General features: G+C 42.3%; 1 long non-coding RNA gene across 8 annotated transcripts in view; it reads right to left on the bottom strand.

Annotated features, from left to right (window-relative positions):
• LOC138179205 (uncharacterized) overlaps positions 1-16,223 on the bottom strand; it is a 183,023-nt gene that overhangs the window by 59,165 nt on the left and 107,635 nt on the right. For all 8 annotated transcript variants that reach the window (XR_011172953.1, XR_011172955.1, XR_011172954.1 and 5 more), the window contains one exon: positions 5,980-6,044. This is a non-coding gene — a long non-coding RNA (uncharacterized LOC138179205). The remainder of the gene's footprint in view (positions 1-5,979; positions 6,045-16,223) is intronic.

Below are 16,223 nucleotides of genomic sequence, written 5' to 3'. Positions count from 1 at the left end.
CCTCTTAATTTTCACGCACGCGTCTTCCATCAGAGAAGAGTTTTAACGTTGTTTCTCTTACCGATACAGGAAGTTTGAATGTTTTGAAATTTCTTTTCACGTATTTTTAATAATTTGATTGTGCAAGGAATAAGATATTTTTTTGTCAAGAATAATTTTGCTGCTTCCGGTAATTGTAATTTAAACATTCTAACGACATCCTATTATTTACTGAACAAAATGAAAAGGTGCAGAGACCAAGGAGAGTTTTAGCAGCAGTCGAGCTTCTTTGCATAATAAACTTGTATCTTTAATATAAAAAAGCGACTAATAATAATTTATGTCGTTCGTTCAAGAGTCCAGCTACGAATAAACCGACTACTATTACATAAAATCTTTCGAATACTTTCTAGCTCAATTTTTCCTCGAATCGTCACACCTTTTCGAGTCACGTTTCTCACTCACAAATTTCACTTTTCGTAATCGACACGCAAAAAAGAGAAAAGCAAACTCCTAAACAGATGTTTCAAAAGTTGCTCGTCAGACAGAGGATCGAAAACTATGTGTTCAAAAGTCGTGGAATTTCGCGACGGAGAACGCGACGGACTTCTACGTTTTCGTGTGATTTACGACTTCTAGCGGCGCGAAGGTCGGTCGTGAACGCAACGCGACCCGGAACGACGTATTCTAATTTGATTAAACTTTCATAAATGGGACAACGGCATACGGGACGAGAGGCCGTGTCGCAGCAGGGGTGCGTGCCACTCTTTTAACGACTCATTTGCGTCTCGGCGAAACTTTACGGTCCGGTTGATCGATTATTTTATTTTATTTCATTCCGATGTCCGCGCTGCTGCCTTTCTCGCTCACGAGCATCGGCTACGCTTCGTTTTATCGGTGTATCGCGTTTCCGACGCGACCTCTCGAGATCCTCCGATTCTACACTTTTGCCGCGGCAAACCTATCGGATCGGTGAGAAATCGTTCCGGATAATCGACTCCAATGATGGATTGCGTGAAATTCTATTAAAATAATTAGCGTTCGAAAGTCGAGGAAGTTTATGCTAGTAGCGAGTTTTTCGTGGGCAAAATGTGAAATGTGATTGCGAAGGAAATCAAACTTAGAAACTCTGAAACTTGTTGATATACGAACCATCGTATACGGTACAAGAGACCTTTAATATTCACAAATATTTAAAAATATCGAAAGTCTCTTTGTTCGTTGAAGACAGAGTGTAATTACTCTCAATTTTCAAGACTCAAAAATTCCAGAAACTATCCCTAACAATGACATTGCAATTTTACAAGCACGCGCGACGATGTTATTCGAGCTAATTGCAAAAGTATATTTTCTGAAATCAATCGCTATTTTGTACAAATATATTTTGAATAAAATGACCGATTTCTACAGATATCAATCCCTACACTTTTCAGAGGAGCTACGTGTTACGCGTGTTTTCGTGGGAGATTTTTAGTAAGTTCGTAAACTTCGGATCAAATAGTCGTTTATGTAAGGCTCACCGAAAAGCTTTATTCCAAAGGAAAACAACAGCTGCGATAAAAATTAGAGAAATCCCGATTATGATCTTTGTACATGGATTCCTAAGTTATACAAGATTCTTGATCGCTGTTGGTGCCTTTATCTTCGATGATCAGACAGAAAGTAAAAGGATACTTTCTCTCAAAGACACGAAATTCCGGAGCCACTTCATGCCGGGCCAACGCATTAATAATCATGAAACTGTCTCGAATTAAATATTTAAAAAGGGTATCTATTAAGTTTAAGATTTATCTAAGTATTTGAAATGAAAAACTGTAAATTACGTAACTTAACTAGCTTAACCCTAACTTATCCATTGTTTGCACTTTAAATTCACATACGAAAATATTACACGTGATATCTCGCGGAACAATTCTCAAATGTTACGTATTATCAATCATCTTCATATTACCAAAACTTTGTTCGAACGAACTTCGATTTCCCAACGAACATTCCAAACAAGCCAATATTTCCTATTGAACGGTTCGCTTCGGAACTGCATCGATTCGACGGAAAATCTGTGCCAGAGCACGTTCAACGAACTACCATAAACTCGCGCCGTAAGAAATGATAAAATGTTTGCTCAGCGTGAAAAGGAAAAGGCGGAAAAGCTAGGAAACGCAGGTGTTTGGTCAATCGTCGGGGGAAAATGCGCGTTTCGCGGAACTGCGACCGTCTTATCTTTACGACGCGGACGATGAGTTTTCAGCCCCGTCCATTCGCGCCCGTTCGCTTCCCCGACAACTTTACAATTCCGCACGCCACGCGGGAGTGTTACAGGTTTATAGTAGTTGGGTTTATAATACATCTTGGAGTTTATGGTCGGCCGTGCGCGCGTTACCAACCACTCCTTCAATGCTGCGCGTCGCTTTTCCTCGATGCTAGTCACGACCGCGACAATGTCCCCTTTCAGCGGCCTGGTGTTTTAGAAGATCGTGGTAATTTGGATGTTTATGTCCGGTTTTGAGTGACAGAATGACAGCGTGGCTTCCAGAGGCCGGTAATACTTTTATCAACGTGAAAGTGGTGAATGGAAAGATTAAAAGAGGTCTTTTCGAAGGGAACGATGGTAGATGTATTTTCTCAAATCGAAATAACCGTAGGAAGCGGTACAATAGCTCGCAAAAGTATTCCAACATTTGTAGAAACTTTCTTTAAATATATCGGATACGCGTATCGTATGAAATGCTTTGGAATTTCATTCGCATCTTAGTTCTGACACTTTACGATTAGACCGATAAAGTCTGAAAGAAATCGGAAAATGTACATGCAAGTTGAAAGACACTTAGTGCAAGTATAATTTCAAAAAGATCGTGCAGATATTTAAACAACTTTACTATTTATTACGTCGAATCTCGATATTCGGACTATTTTTAACACTTGTTATGCGTGAAACGCTTAAGATACTATAGCGTGTTAAACGAAAGAAGAAACACATAGATCGAACGAAAAGAATTCAATTTTTAAATATCGTTGAAACGCGATCACCGCAATAGGATTTTACACGTTCTAAAAATTCTACCTACAAGTAAGCTTCGGCATTGACGTTTCGCGATATCTGTAAGGACCTTCGCTAACCGATTGCCTCGTTCCACGTATTCCCCGATTGTGGAAAAGAACGAGGATAACGCGGTTTAATTACCGCTATCAATGGTGTCTAATTTAATTATCGACAACCGTGTAGGACGAATCACTTCACGGGAGATTAATGCGATAACGACTCGAGTGGAGAAACGATCGATCACCGGCGAGAGAGTATCGAAGCGTTCGTTTCGGAATTTTTGTTTCGAATGCCACCAGTCACCCCGTGTCTAGCAGTCGGAGATTATGAACGCATCGCAAACGCGAATGAGCCTTGCCTGTTACGATACTAGCTCGTATACGCTTGTCCACGATCCCACGAGTATCGTACATTGGCGTAGATGTGTATTGATATTCGTGGATCCTCGATCAAACCGTATATCGATTCGGACAAATAAAATTTTACGATGCAAAGCTCCCTTCTATTCTGCTCGCCGTGTAAAAAATGTTTTAACGTAATATCTGTTTTCCTCTATCGATTACATCCTTGTAATTAGCGTCAACTGATTTCTTCTGAATTGGATGTTTTTGCTAATAGAAGTTGATTTTACGTGGCCAATTAAGACGAAACCACGCCTTCCTGATATTTTCTCGAGGAATTTAAAACGTGGTGATTCGATAATACGCTATCGCTTCTTGTAATCCCATGGATATTGAGCCATTAAGTATTTATTGCTAAAGAAAGCGCATTAAACTTTCGATGTCTTCGTGATTATACAATAAAATTATAATAATTAATCGATTTTGTAATGTAAGAGATCTGGTGCTTTTAGCCACATTCGCTTAAGTTATCGCTTGAACAAAGCTGAACGAGCAATCTTAAGAACGTACAGAACGAAAGCTATTCTAAATAAGCTCAACTACAATCCGATAAAATCTTCTTATCAAAATCACGCAAATGCAATACAAATACAATTGCACGACTCTAAAGATCAGTCCGTACTTACTTGATTTCAGGAACTGTACACTTTCCAGGATATGCAAAATAGAACAGACGAAACGTAACGCAAATCCTATTATCAAACTTTTCTTGTAACTTCGCAAAGCCTCTTTTTAACAGTAATCTACACGCACTTTGTTCCAAGACCGTGTACTAAATCACGATCCCATCGTGTTACGATTGACAAAATACCCATAAAAGGAGGAAACGTCGTAAGAAGAGACGATTTCACAACGTGAAACGCGAAATCGTTGCAGATCAGTAGTATCTGTCCGTCGTGGCCAGACAAGCACGGGGGCCTTATTTACGCCACTGGCGGTGCGCGCCAGTTGTATGCAAATAGCACGGGATAAAAATTGATCAACGTCAGCCACCCGATGAATCTTCCAAGCCAATCAGCGTGTCTCATTAACCCCCGCCCCCGTCGAACAGTGCCTGTCAGTTTTACGTACGAGACTGTACGATCGAGCAACCGCTCGATGGACCGCTGGTTTCGCGGAACGTGTCGCGAGCGTGAGAATCACTGCATCCCAATTGATCCTAGGGTCAATGAAGCTGTTGAATGATGACCACTGACAGGTGCATTCACAGGATTGCGCATAATACCGCGCGTTGCCAGCGAGTTTTTAGCCGTGGCTGTGTTATGTATCGTTCCCTCTCTCCAACGATCCTTCTCCTTCTTTCTCCCTCTTTGATTCACTCGGGTATCCTTTTGGCACGAGATTCCTCTCTCTCTTCCGCCACCTGGGTTGGCATTCCCCGCGTTTCTCCGTTCACGATGTTGTGATTCGCGTTTCAAAGTGGCGGAGGTGAGAAAGAGAAGGACGGAGCGATCGTATTGTTTCGACGTTATTTGAGGTTGTTAATTATGCATGGAAATTGAAGATGTATGGCTTGGTCGATCTTGTTCGAGGTCCGAGCCGCGATCGACTGCTCGACAGGAAACGAACGCCAGTGTGCGAGACGGACTACGCGGTAAAGTTAAAGAGACGAAGGAAACAGTAAATGGAGTATCGTTCGAAGCTTGTAGTTTCAGCAGCGTCAGGAAGTTTTAATACGACGCTACCTTTTTATTCAAATTAGAAATTCTTCGTAACGTTTCCAGCGTGAAAAATGACGTGTGCCAACGAGCTTGTTCAATTTTCTCGAACAGTTTCTTTTTAGAAGAATTATAATATATGGAATTTTAGAAATTAACTCTAGTAAATTCACCAGTTTCATCGCTATTTTCTAAGATTTCCAAAAGGACAAATTCACGGTTGGACGAACCTTTCTAAGCTCTTCCTATCTTCTCGCTTCTTATTTCTCAATATTCCAAACTGTCAGAGAAATAAATTTTCAAACAGGGACTTTAGAGATGCTTGTAAGTGGATGCTCTCCTATCTTCGACGTTATTTTTCAAGATACGTCGTCACCAAAAAATTAATTTTCCATGTTCCTCGCGTGACAACTGTTAATTCATCGATCAACCACCCTGACTAACTCTTTCTTACGCGCGCGTATAAGCGAGCAAGTAACCCGCGAGTGTGCGAAGCTTAACGCTTTAAGTGGTACAAAGCTGTCCGCGATTGACGCCGCGTTCACACCCGCCAGGCGTTCGCGTACCGGTAAATGCGGCCAATTCATCACAGAATCATTCGCGGCGGGAGAATTCATTTATATTAATGAATGACTTATTAATCATGGCTGACGAGTGGTCGTGCCACAACTGGTCCCTCGTAGGGGTATCAATTATTATTCGCGCGCGCTGCCGACTCACAGGTGTCCCTAAACGTGATCGCGATACAGGGACACACTGATTCCGATTAGTTTTCGACCGGACTCGGGGCCAATGTAATTTGCGCTTTTGCTGGGATTCGCGGTGTATAGCAAGATGAGTATGCCTCGAGCGACAAATAAATTTAGCCAGAACCACTCGTCACTCGCGTCTTGTCACTTACCTTGTAACGTCGAATCACGTTCACATTGCCGATTGTAGCTCCAATTCCACAACGACAGATTCTATCTGTAACAAAGTTCAATCTACGCTGTAACTCCAGTTCCGATTATCGTTACGTTTATTCGTGTAAATAAACATAAAAGAGAAAACGAGCGTCGCATCGATACCATATTTTCCATTCGTCGAACAAATTTCTTGGAGATTCGATATTCGTAAATTTCTATAGCAACCACGTATAATCAGAAGGAAATACACCGAGGACGGGAGAGATCCGAGAGACTGTTCTCTGGTAAGGGAATTTTCGCTGGTAGGATCACTGGTTGACTCAGGGCCTCGCGGAATGCCTGTTGCTTGACGAACCTTGAGAAATCGACTGGAGCTGGCCGATTGACAGAAACAATATGTTTCTGCAGTCCTCTTCCGTTTCAATTTTAACGAGCTCGACGGGACGGCGCGAACGCGAGGCCCGCGAATTTCGATTTTTCTGGCAGTGCTGCTCATACGGAATAGTGATGGATAGGAGGTGCTGAGATTTAATTTCGATGATTGGGATTGAGTAATTGGCGGCGCGTCGACTCGCGCGGGGAACGAATGCGTCGAGGGTCGATTCTTTTCTTTCAATTAACGTCCAGTTAAACCGCCTTCTTGTCTAGAAAAGAGCGTTATGAGGATGATTGAAACCCAAGAATGTTACGTTCGCGAGATCCATCAGTATCAGAAACGCGATTTGCCAGGCACACGTTTCGATTACCCTGCACCATTACTTAATGTCCGAGCATACGGTGCCTTAACCCACCATCTCACGGCTGGAACGCGATATACAAAATTGCATTTGTACGTATCGATGTCGTGCCGACGAGAAAAAATATTCTGTGCGTTTCGACTCTTACAACAAAATACTGGCCGTTCCTCTTTAATTAATTCATGATGTTGCGACACCTTGATAAAGCGACAAGATTAGGGAAAAGAAGAAAACGAAACGGTCGTTCCATATCAAGTCTGTGGTTTTTCGACGTCCGGTCTTTTCCAAAATGAGGGATAATATAGAAATTAAGGATGGAATCATCGTTTTGCCAGTTTCAAAAGTGTCTAAGAAGTACGAACCTTTGAATTTTTCGAGTTTTGTCTTTTTTTTTTTAATGGAATCGAGCTACGCTTAAGAACGTCCAGCTCGAAAACTATTTGTCGGATCGAGTTGCTTTTTCAAAACTATAACGTAGCAGGTTCGATGTACGGACATAAACTTTGTCGCGCCAAAAAATGCTTTTTGCAACGCTGAAAATTATAAACGAATTTTTATTTTGATAATTTTCTTAAGATAGAATGTTCCATTCCTAAATCCACACGTCGTAAAAACCTCCGTGCACGTGATAAATCGTCGCGTTTATAAAAGTTTCCATCTCGTACTTGGCGATAGAGCGGCACTGGCAGCGTGTATCATCGGGGGTCAAGCAAAAAGAGCGGCTTCACCCTCGCGCGCGGCTAGTCTTCAATTATTCCAATACACGATGAAATATTACAATCGAATAATTTATTCGCTCGATAACGCGCCGCGGCGTTAATGACGATCCGTTCTCCCTCCTGGTCCCCGTATCCTGGTACGTTCATCCAACGCTAATTACAAAATGGCAACTGTGCACGCGTACACGTCTACCGTACGTTGCAACGATTATCATTATCGCCGGCGAGTTGGTCGTTTCACCAGCTAGATAGAGAAGGTCCCTTCCTTTAATCCGCGACCGCGGCCCTCCGCACAAAAGGGTTGCTTCATGAAAGGGTTGTTGCTAGTCCCGTAAGAACCGGATGCTGATTAACGGCCAACCGAGACACTAACGATCTCGTATTACCGCGATATAAATGATGATATTAACAATCTTGTAAACTGCATCGTGGGAGTCGGTCGAAGGTGAAACGTTCCTCTGGCCGCCGGTAATTAAGATCTTAATTAGGTATTCACCGGCTGGTACGCGTATCTAGCGTCTTCTTGACCTTCTCTCCTCAAGAGCTACGTACCACAAGCGGAAACAAGACGACGAAGATTACGTCGATTTCGTTCCCGATCATCGTATCGACGACAGCGTTTTCAGATTTCCATAAGATTATTACACCCGGTCTCTCCCGTATAATGCAACTAATGTCATTGTTAAAATTTCACCAAGTAATTTATGCAAGTAGGAATTTTCCAGCACGATAGCAACAAATCTGATAATAAAACGAAGAAATTTTTATATATAACGATCTTATATACGATATATCTCGCTTTGATCGAAACTATTCCATTGTATTATTCTATGCTTCTGAACAGAACAGGACAGAAGAATTATCGTATACTTCCGTCGATCGGATGGACCAATCCATTGAATCCTTACGATTGGCTAATTTGCATGCAATTAACTTAACCACGAACGATACTTCTCTCGCCAATGGTTTCTCAACGATCGACTGCTTAATTTTAAACAAGCGAGGACGTTGATTCATCGAATCGAGTGTTATCGAGGGCGCATCTCTGGCATACTTTACGGAAGATCTACCATGAGATAGAGTACGAGGAAAAGAAGATTTTCTATCGCCTTATCCCTTGGTTACCACTGAAGAATCTCAGCGATTTGATTGTCCTACGTCGACAATGGGTTCCGAGCCCAGTATCGTCGATCAGTGGACGCGGAGATCGCGTAATTTCGTCGGCGCCGGGAATAATTAAAATATTTAGACGGACGGTTACGCGCACGCCGTCTTATTTCGAGACTTGCGCCGGAGTGGACGATAAAGAACGAGCCGGAATGCAGCAGGATCGTATCACCGCGACTTTTATGCTTACTTACGTCGACCACACACAGTTGCGAGAAACGTCATATACTCTGGTCTCGTATAAGTAAGGCAATCCCCCATGGAAAGCTGAATTTCGATGCGTAGCGACGCTTGAGGGATAAGAGAACGCCCTGGACATTTTTTAAAATATCGAGATCATCGGTTGGTCGGTGGGATATTCTCGATCGTCGATCTTTTGGTAGATCTTTGTTGCGCGCGGTTCGATAACGTTGCGATAGGATATGTAGGAATCTGAAGAATATGGGGGCTAGTTGATGTATAGAGTTCGAGATTTTTAAGAATTTAGAGAGTTCCTAAAGGATTCGTGAGTTTTTCGATATTTACAATGTCTTTAATTCTTTAATTAAAAATGTTTTTAATATTTGATCGAGAGCTTTATCACTACGATTTCTACTTTGATACGTTACGCTTAGGAAAAAGAAGGATATCGTATAGCTGGACGGAATTGTACAACTGACCTTTGCAAGGAAACGTTCGACAAAAAGTCAAGCGTATGGTCGAATCATCGGTATAGCCGGCTGGATGTGACGTTTCAGTTTCTGGATAGTTTAAGCTTGTCTGGCGACCAACAGCACATACTCGCGACACGCAAGACTTGCGCGTCTTCGTATGATCTGCGATTCATCGTGAGGTAATCGCCATTTTCCTCGATGAAATTCAATTTCCGATAATTCCGTGGGAGACGTGTATTCTGAATCGTGTATATCAGAATAGTTCTCTGCTTATGCCATCCCTTTTCGATTCTTCGCATCGACAAGAGGAGAGGACGAGAAATTTTAAATTACTATGCATAATTTAGATTACTATAATTAGATCGCTTTATACAAGATTATTTAAGAAAAATCTTATTTTTCATATATTCCCATCTCTTGTACTTGCTACAGATTATATCTAACACCTAAAACATTTCTAAACTCACACAACAACACAATATCTCATGCTTAAAGACGACCAGACCAATTAATCCGTCATAACAATCCGCTAAAAAAAAAGAAAAAAAAATGAAAAGCATAAAACTGATTAAACGACAGCGTCGAACGATACTCCACCGAATAATATTCCTTCGATCTTTACGATTCTAATCACCTGTCTAACGATCGTAATTAAGAGTAGCGATTCTCATAGCAGATCCAATAATTAGCGAACCCTCCCATCGCTCGATAATCGCTACCTGCGAATCACAGACGATTATATCTCGTCTCCTTTTTCCTGCGTTTCTCTGTCCTTTTTCGTCGTTTCAACATTCGTCTCGTTCGTTCGTTGTGATCGTGGTTTTTGCGTGATCGAGGAGACCTTCAGCGGGGAGATAGGGTTGGTTTATAGGGCTTCTCGTATCGACGCGCCTCTATATCTTTAGAATCTTCTTCCTTTTTTTTTTTTTTACGAGCAAACAGAAATGAATCAAGCACCGACATTGAATCGGTCCCGTCTGCTTGAATTATTCATGAATTTGCGGCAATTAGTCGTGCCCCTTTTTAGCAAGACGATGAACGACGAGGTTGATGGTTTCGCCGCTACTTCGTCCTGGTTTTTGCAACGATTAGTTATCAAGCTCTCGTATCCTGAGTGCGTCTGCTTTCCTCACGTATCGCGATTGCCTCCGATCAGGGACGATCTTACGTTTCAGTGTTTTCGGGTAGAATTATTTACGATCTCTAAACTTTATCTTGGGAGATAGCTAGGAATGCTCGTCTGTCCTCTAAGCAACATACAGATTTCGTGATCGGTTGACCAAGAAGAATGCTAATTAAAGCTGTGATCTTATGACGTTCTAGAGATATGACAGTAACATAGACGTAATATGCGAAGATAACGATCTAAAAATACAAGTCCGATTTTGTCGATCCTCTGACTTTTGTGTTATTTGGCGGTTAAAACGGTATATTTTAACACGATATTAAAAAGAAAACTTTTTAGCAAGAGATTATAAATCCATGAAGTTTAACGAAGAGACGTTGGTACTAGTTTCATTCTGCAGTGTACTGTAGGTCGCGAAAGTATTCAAACATTCAGTATATCGTGAAGCTATTCGAACCATTTTCTCGTTTCAGATATCTTCTCTTTTTACACCCAAGGTGCACGACGTTTGCTCGTTCTTTTGTCGTTAATGTACAATTCAAAATAGTTGTTAAAGCAAAATTCAACGTTCTTAGGGAAAGGACACCGAGTCCTTTCGCTTCCAAAATCACCGGAGTCCAGCGTCGTAGCTGTATCAATATCAGGTTGGAATTGATCTGCGACCAAGGAGCGCGTGGGTGTGCGATCTTTTGAGGTGAGCCGCGTCGAAGATTATCTCTATTATCTTGCTCTATCGCGCACGATCCTAAGATTTCAGCCCGAGATACGATCGCGCCAACGATCGAGCCTGTTTCTCGCGGTATAGCGGAGTAGGGCCGCGACCGGTCGCTCCATTATCGATCCTTCAGTCTGATCGTGGTCCGTTTCCCTTCTATTTCGTACAAATCTCCTCGCAGCGCGATCATCCGAGGATCGATTTCTAAGTAGACGCATTCGAATCGTACGATCGACGATTCACCGCTACGTTTACGATTACCAGGATATGCTTGCTCAACGACCAGAGCTGCCAATTTTACACGCAAAACAAGATCCGACCGATCTGTCTAAATCATTCGTTGGTCGGTTAATTTGACTTCTCGCAGATGAGAAATTGCACGCGCGCAAGTTTCAGTACTATACGAGCGATTCAGAAGTCAAATTGATCAACTCTAGTCATCGTTTGGTTTCCGAAGGATTAAACGCAAATTATGTATTTCGATACTGAAATGAAGAAATTTTCAGAAAATGTAGTTGATCATTTTGACTTTTCAATTGCTCGTATAATATTCAAACTTGTATATGCAATTTGTTAGCCGTGAGCGAAAGGTTCATACATCAGCTTCTTAGTGGCTCACATATTTGTAAACGAAGGTAAATTAATATGCGTGTACGTTTTATGGAATGAGAAAGTCGACGAGTCGTCGCGAAATAGAAAGTGATATTAAATTGACAAGTTTTTTAAACGATGTCCTTCGATAGGTTGTTCTTGAATTATTCGAATTCGAATCGCGAGAGTGACACGAAATGGGGGTCCAAAGTTTCAAGATCGTAATGTACGGAATGTACGAAATGATACGAAAAATCTAAAATACTTTCGATTAGTTGGTTTTGGTAGCTACTATCCCTGCGCTATTACGTGCTCCGTTTCGATGTCGTTTCATTTTTTCAAGCGATTCTAAGCGAAGAATCGTAGCGGAGCGAGTCCTAATTCGCATGTCGATGTTAATTAACGATACGGTGACACGCGAAACGTTTGGACGATGGTACGCGAAGAGTGCATCGATCGACTCGGTGCGTCGATTGATCGAATCGAGGGCCGAGAGCACGTGCACGCGTACACGTAAGCTCATCGAAGACCGCAGTAAATACACGATGGGAGCGGTGTTCGATATATATTTGATAAGCTGCTACACGGCCGGCCGACCGCTGACAAATCGTCCGGAGATCGCCAAACCGATACCACGGACCTGGACGACGTGCTGATACAGCGATGTATCACGGTGAAGCCTCCCCGACGACGAACGCCGAACCACGCTTTCGTTTTCTCTCGTGAAACGTATCAAAGCAAAGGAGAAACAAATTTTGTAACGTGTTCGTTTAACAAAATTCCGGAGTTTTCGATATATTTTCCAATTAACAACAGGATGGGACATTTCCTTTTGAGACTCTTGACTCGTTGCACGTTGACTCGTAGTTCGCAGAATTTACTCGCAAACTTTTATTTGTTTTACGAGTCAGGAGATTGTACAATGGATTTGGTAAACTTCGAACGAAGATCGTTAAATAAATTTGACGATTGAAAAAGTTCGCTAAACTCGAACATGATCTAGGGGTGAGTTTGAAAGGTGACGAGGGTGTGGTCGTGATTTCGGAGACGTAGTCTCGAACGCAATAATTTGTACGTGTATAAAATAAGTAAAGCGCGCTGTAAACTCGTTAAGAATCTGTTCTTTTTCAAAAAATTCGTTCTGATCTTTTGGTTTTGGAAGACGAACTAAATTCCAAAGTTTACAATGCTCGGGTCTGTTAGGTAGCCATTCTGATGACACCATTTACAAGCGTTGGGACCGAGTGCACGCTCCTTTATCGTTCCATCTTGCTGTGTTCGTTTAGGATAAATGAAAATTTCATCCGAGCACAACCATAAATCCAAAGTTAACCCGACGAACGACACTTGATATCCTGAATCACCTGATTAAATCGGAACCACTTACGAACACAAGGAGGTACAAGCTACTCTTTCTCTCCCACAAAAGGATATTAAAGAGAGTCGCGATCTTCGTAACTTTTCATTTCTTTTTCTTTCTTTCTCGCTTAATTCTTTTGGATCTGATACAGGGAGGTGGTTTCTGATATTAAGAGTGACCGTACGTTCTGGTCGATGTGAACGACGTACCGTTATTTTACCCGTGTTATAGCCCGAAATTATTTCGACTTCGGGGCCCTGGTCGACCGGTTCTCGTTATCTCGATTAATCGCCGAAAAACACTTTGATTATGGGACATTCCAGTCGAGAGCTAGGACTTTAATTGTCTAACAGAGAGCTGGAAATGATCTTCGATTTGTAAAACATTCCGATTTTCTACTCACTTTTTCTATCAACGAAACGATGTTTCTTCGAATACATTGTCTTTAACGTTGTATTTATATCTGATTCCTCCAACTTCAAAATCAATAGAAAAATTGGTACGTTATATCGCAGGTATCCTCGAATAAACTTTCGATCTTTACAAACACCGTCGGTATTTAAATCAACGTATTATAGGCAGTACCATTATTTCCACATATTCTGTGCATTCCTGTATCTCTAAATTTCTCAAACGTATAAACGTTCTCGGTCTAGCGATCGACCATCTTCCTTCGAGGCAGCATCGTCTATCAAATATTCAAATCGGCACACGGGTTAAAATCTCGCGGAGAGCGTTTAATTGCCGACTTCGACGCGGCTTGTCAGGATATCTCGGTCGGATCTGGCGATTCGCACGCGAGACGGATCTGTCTTGGAAGGGCGCGAAGGTGCATGGAAGAAGGTAGAGATTCGCTAGAAGGGATGTAAAAGAAAGGATCGGTATGAGAAACTGAAGGAAGAAGGGGGTAGAGAGGTGGTTGCGTCCGCTCGTTTAGTCGCGCAATCCTTTATACGAAGGGGGGCCCCTTTGCGAGAGATAACGCCTGGTAAAAGTCCGGAGGCGCGTATCGCCGCGTTTCTCCGACGATTGTTATCTGCCGGCGATATATTAAGCGCCATTACCAGTATTTAGAAGGCGGCGCTGCCGTGGCAGCGCTCGTTGCTGCTGCCTTATCGAGATCGCCGAGCGTGAAACGTGCTGGACCACGGCCACGCAGCGATAAACGAGGATTAGCCGGGGCTGTTCGTTATCGAATCGAGCCCGATCGTTCGTGAGAAAGAAGTCCGACCGTTTCCGAATGGATCGAGAGTGAAGGAGTCGACACACGATCGATAGCATTGTCAATACTCGGCAATATCCAGAATATTATCGACCGAATATCGACGAAAATTTTGATATTTTGTGACCCGAGCGGTAGACGATGGCAATATTAATAATAATACTTCAAGTAACGCGTAAGGTTCGAGTAATACTATTTCGTGTAATTTCTATACGAAACTATTATTTAATGCACGTTGCGTTTTTCAAATTCCATGAAAAATTTAGCAAATTAGATTAGATTTGGAAGAATTTTTCATTTTAATTTTGCAGTTAAGAAATTGGCCAATTTTGCTTTTTGCTTTTTGCCTTTCATAAAATTCATCGCGAGTAAGCCTAAATCGTTGTTTTTAAATTCAATATTATTTCACAATTTATACAACGATATCTTAATGAATCTTTCGCTCTTCTGCGATTAAAATGCATTAATTTTACATTTTACTAAAGCGTCCGAAGGAAATTCGATACTTTACGTATAAAATTCATTACGAGAGGAAATGTAGAAGCGTGGAACGAAGACCACACAGACCGCACCGAAGATAGATAATCACGCTACTTACAATAACAAAACGCGGTAAATAATCGCGGCGGTGTTCTACCTGACGGCGACCGACTTCGAAGAACCGTCTACGCTCTGCAATTTTCGACGTAATAAAGAATCGCATATATGGAGATTCCATTACCGGTTCAGCTGTTTCAGGGTCGCCGCGTATTAAGTAAATTTATACGGCACCTGACTGTCATAAAAGACAGGCGGCATGCCGAAGCTCGCGTCACCGCGATCGTGCTTTCGTCGCCGTTTAGCTCGTGCTCGCGCCTAGAGTCCCGCCGTTTTCATAATTTTAACAGGCACCGGAACGAACGTCGACCACGAGAAACAAAAAAGCGAAAGAAGAAGCTTCGAAAAATTCTATTGGCACGTTAACGAGAGGAAGATGAACAGCCACGAAAGGACGGCGATAGTCGCGAAGGATACGCGATCGAGAACGAGTTGGACGATAGCAATGACAGCCGTTGCATCGTTCGAGAGGTTCGTCCGCGGGGTCACATTTTCTCTGTTCGATCGCGAGGGAAGAGCGAGAAAGAGAGCGGCGCGAGGGTCAGGATGAGGTCAAGAGGCTGCCGGCACGCGGGGTTGACGGATAAACATAATGATTTAATGACCATTTCGTACGCGAACGACACGAAATTCTATGATCGCGGCGCCTAATGACACGGCACTTGCCACGAGGCTGCAATTATTTTGCGGCACGTTGGTCTCCGGTGACGTCATCGACCACGTACCTTCTCACGCCCTATGACCGGCCAACCAGCCAGAGTACACTCCGCCCTAGAATCTCTTCTAACTCTCTGCGCTCTCTTTTCGACCGTCTCGTTTCTAATTTTTCGTTCGTTCGTTCCGTTCCTTTTAATGTATCTTCCTTTCTGATTTATCAACGAGCTCTTTTAAAGTGCTTTTATATCTTATATATTTATCCTTGTTTTAACATTCAGAATTTTTTTTTCTTTTAAAGAGAAACGATCAATATCGATGGATCATATAAATTCCACGCAAATATAAAAAAACGCACTCGTTTAAAAGATAGTCTTTCGTGAATTCGGTCATTTTAGTAACTCGCATACAAATTATTCGTAACCATACGATCATCGAGTGGATACGTTCTGTTAATCGAATCTCGATTTATAGTTGACGAATAAGTATAGGGTCGATGTTAAAAATCTTTCGATAGGATGTTACAACGTGGACAGTGACGAAGGTGTGCCTTGCTCGTGACGAAGTGCGAGGTTACCTATCTTTCTCTCTTCTTTCTTCCTTCGCGTTTCCTCCTAGTTTTCTTTGGCACAGGGAACGATCGGGATTCCTCGACCGGGAGAATCTCAGCCGTGTTGGGAATCCCCTTGAAACGATTGG

Source organism: Bombus flavifrons, chromosome 4 (assembly GCF_040668555.2).
Source record: "Bombus flavifrons isolate JBK064 chromosome 4, iyBomFlav1_principal, whole genome shotgun sequence".
NCBI classification, from domain to species: domain Eukaryota; kingdom Metazoa; phylum Arthropoda; class Insecta; order Hymenoptera; family Apidae; genus Bombus; species Bombus flavifrons.
This window is presented reverse-complemented; position numbering and strand designations above follow the sequence as displayed.